The 9264-nt window shown below is 41.7% G+C and overlaps 1 long non-coding RNA gene across 1 annotated transcript; it reads left to right on the forward strand.

Moving 5' to 3' along the window:
• Positions 1 to 4493: 4493 nt before the first annotated feature.
• On the forward strand, positions 4494 to 7005 carry LOC115192149 (uncharacterized). Its single transcript, XR_003877886.1, has 3 exons — positions 4494 to 4731; positions 4999 to 5114; positions 5404 to 7005. It is a non-coding gene; the product is annotated as an uncharacterized LOC115192149 (long non-coding RNA).
• Positions 7006 to 9264: the final 2259 nt, after the last annotated feature.

Below are 9264 nucleotides of genomic sequence, written 5' to 3' on the forward strand. Positions count from 1 at the left end.
GAGTGAAAGAGAGATAGATAAAGAAGAGAGAATGGGACAAAGAGAGAGTGACGCTTAAACATGTCACCCCGGTTTATGTTTATGGATGCAGCGAGGGAAGTAAAATATGCCTAGAACTCTCCCCCTGCTACAGTACGCCTGTGTCAAACCTTCCTTGCTCAAAAACAATTAGGTCATATCCAAAAGGAATGGTTTGTGGAATATTCAATGCAGGCTTTAGGAGAAGAGGCTACTTTGAGAAGTTTTACTCATATCTCCTGGTTCAAGGACTGTAATTTATACGACAGCGTCTGAACATGTGTAGATTTATGTGAGGGAAGGGTCCTTCCTCATCGTTCTCACAGATACAGACAGTGATGTGTTTCTTTGTCATGACTACAGTCTGAATCATTCTATCTACGGTATATACAGTTGAAGTTGGAAGTTTACATACACTTAGGATGGAGCCATTTAAAACTTGTTTTTTAACCACTCCACAAATGTCTTAAAAACAAACTATAGTTTTGGAAAATGGTTAGGACATCTACTTTGTGCATGACACAAGTCATTTGTCCAACAATTGTTACAGACAGATTATTTCACTTATAATATTCCAGTGGGTCAGAAGTTTACATACACTAAATTGACTGTGCCTTTAAACAGCTTGGAGAATTCCAGAAAATGATGTCATGGCTTTAGAAGCTTCTGATAGCTAAATTGACATAATTTAAGTCAATTGAAGGTGTACCTGTGGATGTATTTCAAGGCCTACCTTCAAACTCAGTGCCTCTTTGCTTGACATCATGGGAAAATCAAAAGAAATCAGTCAAGACCTCAGAAAAAACATTCTAGACCACAAGTCATCCTTGGGAGCAATTTCCAAACACCTGAAGGTACCATGTTCATCTGTACAAACAAAGGTTTGCAAGTATAAACACCATGGGACCACGCAGCCGTCATATTGCTCAAGAAGGAGACGCGTTCTGTCTCCTAGAGATGAACGTACTTTGGTGCGAAAAGTGCAAATCAATCCCAGAACAACAGCAAAGGACCTTGTGAAGATGCTGTAGGAAACAGGTACAAAAGTATCTATATCCACATTAAAACAAGTCCTGTATCGACATAACCTGAAAGGCCGCTCAGCAAGGAAGAAGCCACTGCTCCGAAACTGCCATAAAAAAGCCAGACTACGGTTTGCAACTGCACATGGGGACAAGATCGTACTTTTTGGAGAAATGTCCTCTGGTCTGATGAAACAAAAATAGAACTGTTTGGCCATAATGACCATCGTTATGTTTGTAGGAAAAGGGGGATGCTTGCAAGCCGAAGAACACCATCCCAACCGTGAAGCATGGGAATGGCAGCATCATGTTGTGGGGTTGCTTTGCTGCAGGATGGACTGGTGCACTTCACAAAATAGATGGCATCGTGAGGAGGAAAATTATGTGGATATATTGAAGCAACATCTCAAGACATCAGTCAGGAAGTTAAAGCTTGGTTGCAAATGGGTCTTCCAAATGGACAATGACCACAAGCATACTTCCAAAGTTGTGGCAAAATGGCTTAAGGACAACAAAGTCAAGGTATTGGAGTGGCCATCACAAAGCACTGAGCTCAATCCCATAGAAAATTGGTGGGCAGAACTGAAAAAGCATGTGCGAGCAAGGAGGCCTACAAACCTGACTCAGTTACACCAGCTCTGTCAGGAGGAATGGACCAAAATTCACTCAACTTATTGTGGGAAGCTTGTGGAAGGCTAACCAAAACATTTGACCCAAGTTAAACAATTTAAAGGCAATGCTACCAAATACTAATTGAGTGTATGTAAACTTCTGACCCACTGGGAATGTGATGAAAGAAATTAAAGCTTAACTAAATCATTCTTCCTACTCTTATTCTGACATGTCACATTCTTAAAAGAAAGTGGTGATCCTAACTGACCTAAGACAGGGAAGTTTTACTAGGATTAAATGTCAGGAATTGTGACAAAGTGAGTTTAAATGTATTTTGCTAAGGTGTATGTAAATTTCCGACTTCAACTGTATATACAGTGCCTTGCAAAAGTATTCACCCCCTTGGCGTTTTTCCTAATTTGTTGCATTACAACCTGTCATTTAAATGTATTTTTATTTGGATTTTATGTCATGGACCTCCACAAAATAGTCCAAATTGGTGAAGTGAAATGAAAAAAATTACTTGTTTAAAATTCAAAAAAAATAAACAATGGAAAAGTGGTGTGTGCATAAGTATTCACCCCCTTTGCTTTGAAGCCCCTAAATAAGATTTGGTGCAACCAATTACCTTCAGAAGTAACATAGTTAATTAAATAAAGTCCACCTGTGTGCAATCTAAGTGTCACATGATCTGTCACATGATCTCAGTATATATATATATATATATACACCTGTTCTGAAAGGCCCTAGTGTCTGCAACACCACTAAGCAAGGGGCACCACCAAGCAAGGGGCACCACCAAGCAAGGGGCACCACCAAGCAAGGGGCACCACCAAGCAAGGGACACCACCAAGCAAGGGACACCACCAAGCAAGGGACACCACCACTAAGCAAGGGACACCACCATGAAGACCAAGGAGCTCTCCAAACAGGTCAGGGTCAAAGTTGTGGAGAAGTACAGATCAGGGTTGGGTTATAAAAAAAATATCCAAAACTTTGAACATCCCACGGAGCACCATTAAATCCGTTATTAAAAAATGGGAAAAATATGGCACCACAACAAACCTGCCAAGAGAGGGCCGCCCACCAAAACTCACGGACCAGGCAAGGAGGGCATTAATCAGAGAGGCAACAAAGAGACCAAAGATAACCCTGAAGGAGCTGCAAAGCTCCACAGCAGAGATTGGAGTATCTGTCCATAGGACCACTTTAAGCCGCACACTCCACAGAGCTGGGCTTTACGGAAGAGTGGCCAGAAAAAAAGCCATTGCTTAAAGAATAAAATAAGCAAACACATTTGGTGTTCGCCAAAAGGCATGTGGGAGACTCCCCAAACATATGGAAGAAGGTACTCTAGTCAGATGAGACTCAAATTTAGCTTTTTGGCCATGAAGGAAAATGCTATGTTTGGCGCAAACCCAACACCTCCCATCATCCCAAGAACACCATCCCCACAGTGAAGCATGGTGGTGGCAGCATCATGCTGTGTGGATGTTTTTCATCGGCAGGGACTGGGAAACTGGTCAGAATTGAAGGAATGGTGGATGGCGCTAAATACAGGGAAGTTCTTGAGGGAACCTGTCTTCCATAGATTTCAGATTGGGACGGAGGTTCACATTCCAGCAGGACAATGACCTTAAGCATACTGCTAAAGCAACACTCGAGTGGTTTAAGGGGAAACATTGAAATGTTTTGGAATGGCCTAGTCAAAGCCCAGACCTCAATTCAATTGAGAATCTGTGGTATGACTTAAAAATGGCTGTACACCAGTGGATCCCATCCAACTTGAAGGAGCTGGAGCAGTTTTGCGTTGAAGAACGGGCAAGCTGTAAGTGACTTGCAGCTGTAATTGCTGAAAAAGGTGGCTCTATAAAGTATTGACTTTGGGGGGGTGAATAGTTATGTACGCTGAAGTTGTAATTTTTTTTGTCTTATTTCTTGTTAGTCTCACAATAAAAAATATTTTGCATCTTCAATGTGGTAGGCATGTTGTGTAAATCAAATGATACAAACCCCCCAAAAATCTATTTTAATTCCAGGTTGTAAGGCAACAAAATAGGAAAAATGCCAAGGGGGTGAATACTTTTGCAAGCCACTGTATGTATATATATATATATTCCTTTATGTAGGCCTACATTTATTCGCTATACAGTACAGTACCACATACATTTAATTTCCTCTCTACTAACATCAAAATGGGTTCAATGGCTACTGAACAACCAGAATCTGTCAACAGCTTTGCATTGTCACCAAAAGTTGGTTCCCCATGCTCCCATTCACACAACTCACCTTCAAGCACCCTTTGGATGGAGCCCTGACAGACAAATGGAGGACTAACAAAGAAAAGGGGGCTGTTAGAAAACGTGAGAAGTGTGAGTTTTGAACCACAGATGTTGATAAGACTGAAGGAAAAACATTATTCATCTAATCTTTGTCTCCGATGAGGGAGTGGTTGATAGGGCAGATAAACCATGTCGCTGAAGTAAACTAGGTGCATTTAGAATGAAGAAATGTGTTAATTGACCATGTAAAATAAATTACTATTGGAAGAAGACCAATAGAAAGAAATTAAGCATAATTGTGCAATGGAATAGATTACAGAAATACAAACAGGCTACTAATAGAGAGAGAAAGAAAGAAAACATGTACCACAAGATGAATAGCAAATTAAATCAATAAAGGGCACCTGATAAAAGAAAACATGGGTGACCTTGGAAGTCAGTTGGCATCAAATATTTACCAAAAACTCATGCAACTTTCACTGACTCAGGCAAGGGCCAAGGACTCATAACAAGGAGAAAGGGAGGAGCGACCATGCTTTATTAAGCACATGGGCAAGCTCAGAAAGCCACTCATTTTCAGAGTTGAAAGAAAGAGAAACACCCATGGAAAAATAACTGCTTTCTAAAGTTGTTTTGTTGCTGTCCAGCGAAAAGTAATTTTTCAGTTACTTTTTATTTGTTCAATAGAAGTGTCGCTATGGCAAGTTTCGTAGACGTGAAGAATGTTGAGCCAACCCACTTTGAAGAACAACACTACGACGAATATGAATACTACAACCTTTCAGAAAAATACACAAGTAAGAATCAGTAATTCTTATGTTTGTTTGTGCAATGAATTATCAAGTTATGACCACCAAATAATGATAGCTGAAAATAATTCGAAGATTCATTCAATTTCTATGGGTCGGTGACGTTCAATCTATGAGGAACGCTCAAGTTTCCAAACTCCTCAACGTGTCGCAAGTGGCACATGTTGACTGCTACAATGTTGCATTGGGGGCAAGTGGGTGTGTTATTGTTTTCAAAGTCTCACAATCTGAACTGTGAACTCGCACTGTTTCCAGGTGGCGCTAGGAAGCCATCGACAATACCAACCGACCCAACCCCGGAGGCCACGAGCGCAAGCTCATAAAGAAACTTCAGAACACTGAAAAGAAGGCAAAGGAGTGAGTAAATGGAGGTAAGGCCCCCCCAATCTTTGTATGCACTTCACAATTTCAAACATGGATTCTCACATCTGGGGCTCAGATGTGGGACAAAATATAAAGTTTGAGGAAGTGAATATTCAACATTTGCTCTACAGTGAATTATTCATTTTTTGTAGGCTTATTGGCCCACTAAATACTATTTTTAAGGCATTGTTTTGTTTCTATCTTGGTACTCTGTTCCTGCCACCCTCAAGTGCCCTCATGTAGCAAACGGTCAACTAGGCAGAACCATAACCAAAGTGCATTTGTCTTTCCTTTCAGGGCAAATCGGACAGCTAACACTGGCAACCGACCATGGCCGCCTTGGTGACAAAACAAGATGGGCAAACAAACGGTGAACTCCAATGTAGAGAGGGGTGAATATGAGGACGGGTCACATGCTGCCAATGAGTTTGACTGTGGTGTCAGTGAAGGGGGATTTCAGTCCTCTCCTTCATAGAGGTGATGGTATGGTCGATGGGAGTGGCCCCCATATTGGTTGTTCAACTCAGTCATGGGTAGACCTCCACTGAAGGTGATGTAGACCACCTGTGCAAGCGGTATTCTGGACGACCTTCCCACACAAGTGGGAGTAATGGGGGTGGTTGCAGGCTGCATCGTGTTTCAGTATCAATGTGGTTTTGTTTTTAAGTCTTAATTGATGATACTTGTCACTTAATGTTTTTATAAAGCAAAGAGGTTCTTAAAATGTATTTATTTTACAAAGTGTATTAAAAATAAATGCTTTCATAAAATGTATTAAGTCTAGGTTTAAAGTGGTACTCCAGTCTCCTTTTCACCTCATTTAACACCTGAATTACTTAACAAAAGGTTCATCTCAATATGTTGTCCAGGTAAGTCATGACATGGCATGGGGTGGGCTTTCCTCTAGTGTTCCCCAAGCAAGGGGGAGGCTGACCTCACAACTTCCCATCCAACCAACTCCTTGAATGCCCTATATTCCTTGAAGTTTGCAATTGTCTAAACACTATTTTGCTTAAAACCTATTTTTAGCTTTTGGTGTGTATACTTTACTGTCTTTATACTTGGGATATTACTTTTCCAACGTCACTGGAGGACATCTTTAATTATGATTGTCTTCATGGAAGGCTGCAATCTTCAAACAAGCCAATAGGTGGCAGTAACCGATTTGTGTCAAGTTTACCGTCCTTTCTTTGGGAATGCTCTAGTTTAGAAAATACATTTGTGCCAAAGAATTAAGGATTATTGTCAAGAAATTGACTATTTGAAAAGCCCCTGACAAAGAACAGAAAATGTAAAAGAATAGCAATTTGTGTGACTGCTCATTCAACTGCTTAAACTAAATGAATAATGAGAAAATAATAAAATAAGTCTGGTGCTTTGCATCTCTTCATCTGAAAATGTAGTCTACTCTTGAGCTGAAATTAGTTGATGTTAGACAGGGTTTTAATACTAGTTCAGTTTCACAGATATCTTTCAAGGAGGCATAGCCTACATGACAGTTAGATTGTGTCTTGTTTCAAAAGTAATTCCCTATTTCTAAATAAAAAATAAAAAAACAATTGCCGTCAAATGTACCCACAAGTGTGTGTCCTTGAGCTCCATGGTCTTCTACAAGGGAAACTGATATAAAAAGGCTTGCTTTTTGGCAGACTGCCAGTATCATCTAACACCCATTTTTTTTCAAAAGCCTTTGGTGGAGCATGTTATGTTATTCCCATCATGAAAAAAGTTGGACACCAATTTCCATAACATGTACATAAGGCCTTTCTATAAACTATGCTGGACAACTGTTACAGCTGTTGATTCATTGATAATCTACATTTTTTGTTCATGCCATTAGATTAAGATGTCAAAGGGGATCACAACTATATTCAATAAAATTCACAAGTTGATTTGAAACCTATGTTTAACCCTTTATTATGGTTTGTGCTTTGATGGATTTGTCCAGAATCATGTGACATAAAACATTACTTTTCTGTCCTTGCATTTATGGAAGAGTAAGTTGTAGTTAAGTATTAATCAGTTAAATTAGACATTGAACTTGAACTCTGTAAAAATCTTGGATCTAGCTGTTGGACAGTGTTTTTGTATAGAGATCTCAGAAATATGCCTGCGTAACATTTCATGTCTCCTTATGTTATGGGTTGAAAACAGTTATCATGGGCACACAAATCCAAAATAATAAAGGCGATTGCAAAATCAAATGCTTCTAACTGAGTCACCTTATCTTGATACCAGTGGTGGTCAGTGACGTTTAAGATGAGGGTTGACAATTTTTTTTAATTAGCCTTATTTCTATTACAGCATGTTGGATGACTGTAATTCATATTCCATTCACCCAGCTCAATGTAACATCAATAGATTTAGGCTACTACATGATACTCTGTAATGGCTTCGGTAGTCGGGTAGGAGGAATGAGGCGCAGGAAGCAGCGAACACAGGGAGAGGTGTTTTTAATAACACTGGATAAACAAAAGTTCCCAACCATAGGGAATAAATACAAAATAGACGACCAGGTAAAGCCGACGAACAACACGTCGTCAATGAACAAAATTAATCCCGCACAAACAACGGACGGGCCAGCTGAACTAAATACCCCCTCTAATAGCTAATTGGCCACAGGTGCCCAAAACCCAAAAAAGGGAAAACCAAAAAGGGGATTGGAAGTAGCTAATAGGCCGGTGACGACGACCGCCGAGCGCCACCCGAGCAGGAGGGGGCGCCACCGTCGGTGGGAATCGTGACATACTCCAATTTTCCCGATAACCATCATGAGGTTGTTACAACCTAGCTTATGAATGAAAGTTTACAACGTAGGTGCCGAGGTCGAGAGAAACATTTGAGTAATCAAGGTGACAGACAGTGACACATTCAATACCGCCTTGCACACTCTTGCGTGCATCTAGTTGATCTAGGGTGTAATCATTAGTCCAACACCTTTCTAACAAGTCAGTTTATCAAATTACTGCCCTGCTAGAGCTGTCCTAGTCAACTGTAAGTTCTGTTATTGTGAAGTGGAAAGGTCTAGGAGCAACAATGGCTCAGCTGCAAATTGGTAGGCCACACAAACTCACAGAACAGGACCGCCGAGTGCTGAAGCGTGTAAAAACAGTCTGTCCTCCGTTGCAACACTCTGCCTCTGGAAGCAACATCAGCACAATAACTGTTCATCAGGAGCTTCATGAAATGGGTTTCCATGGCCGAGCAGCCGCACACAAGCTTATGATCACCATGCGCAATTCTAAGCGTTGACTGGAGTGATGTAAAGCTCGCCCCCATTGGACTGTGGAGCAGTGGAAACACATTCTCTCGAGTGATGAATTACACTTCACCATCTGGCAGTCGGACGGACGAATCTGGATTTGGCGGATGCCAGGAGAACGCTACCTGCCCCAATGCATAGTGCCAACTGTAAAGTTTGGTGGAGGAGGAATAATGGTCTGGGGCTGTTTTTCATGGTTTGGGCTAGGCCCCTTAGTTCCATTGAAGGGAAGTCAAATATTCATAAAAACAACAACTTTTTACCGCTTTTTCATGATATCCAATTGGTAATTACAGTCTTGTCCTATCGTTGCAACTCCCGTACGGACTCGGGAGAGGTGAAGATCGAGAGCCATGAGTCCTCCAAAACACGACCCTGCCAAACCGCACTGCTTCTTGACACATTGCTCGCTTAACAGGGAAGCCAGCCGCCCCAATGTGTCGGAGGAAACATAGTACAACTGGCGACCGCATCAGCGTGCATGCGCCCGGCCCGCCACAGGAGTCGCTAGAACGTGATGGGACAAGGACATCCCGGCTGGCCAAATCCTCCCCTAACCAACGCTGGGCCAATTGTGCACCGTCTCATTGGTCTCCCGGTCGCGGCCAGCTGCGACACAGCCCGGGATCGAACCTGGATCTGTAGTGACGCCTCAAGCACTGCAGTGCCTTAGACCACTCGGGACCACTCGGGAGGCCTGAAGGGAAATCTTAACACTACAGCATACAATGACATTCTAGACAATTCTGTGCTTCCTACTTTGTGGCAACAGTTTGGGATAGGCCTTTTCCTGTTTCAGCATAACAATGCACCTGTGCACAAAGCGAGGTCTACACAGAAATGGTTTGTCGAGATCGGTGTGGAAGAACTTGACTGGCTTGCACAGAGCCTTGACC

The sequence above is a fragment of the Salmo trutta genome, chromosome 4 (assembly GCF_901001165.1).
Source record: "Salmo trutta chromosome 4, fSalTru1.1, whole genome shotgun sequence".
Taxonomy (NCBI): domain Eukaryota; kingdom Metazoa; phylum Chordata; class Actinopteri; order Salmoniformes; family Salmonidae; genus Salmo; species Salmo trutta.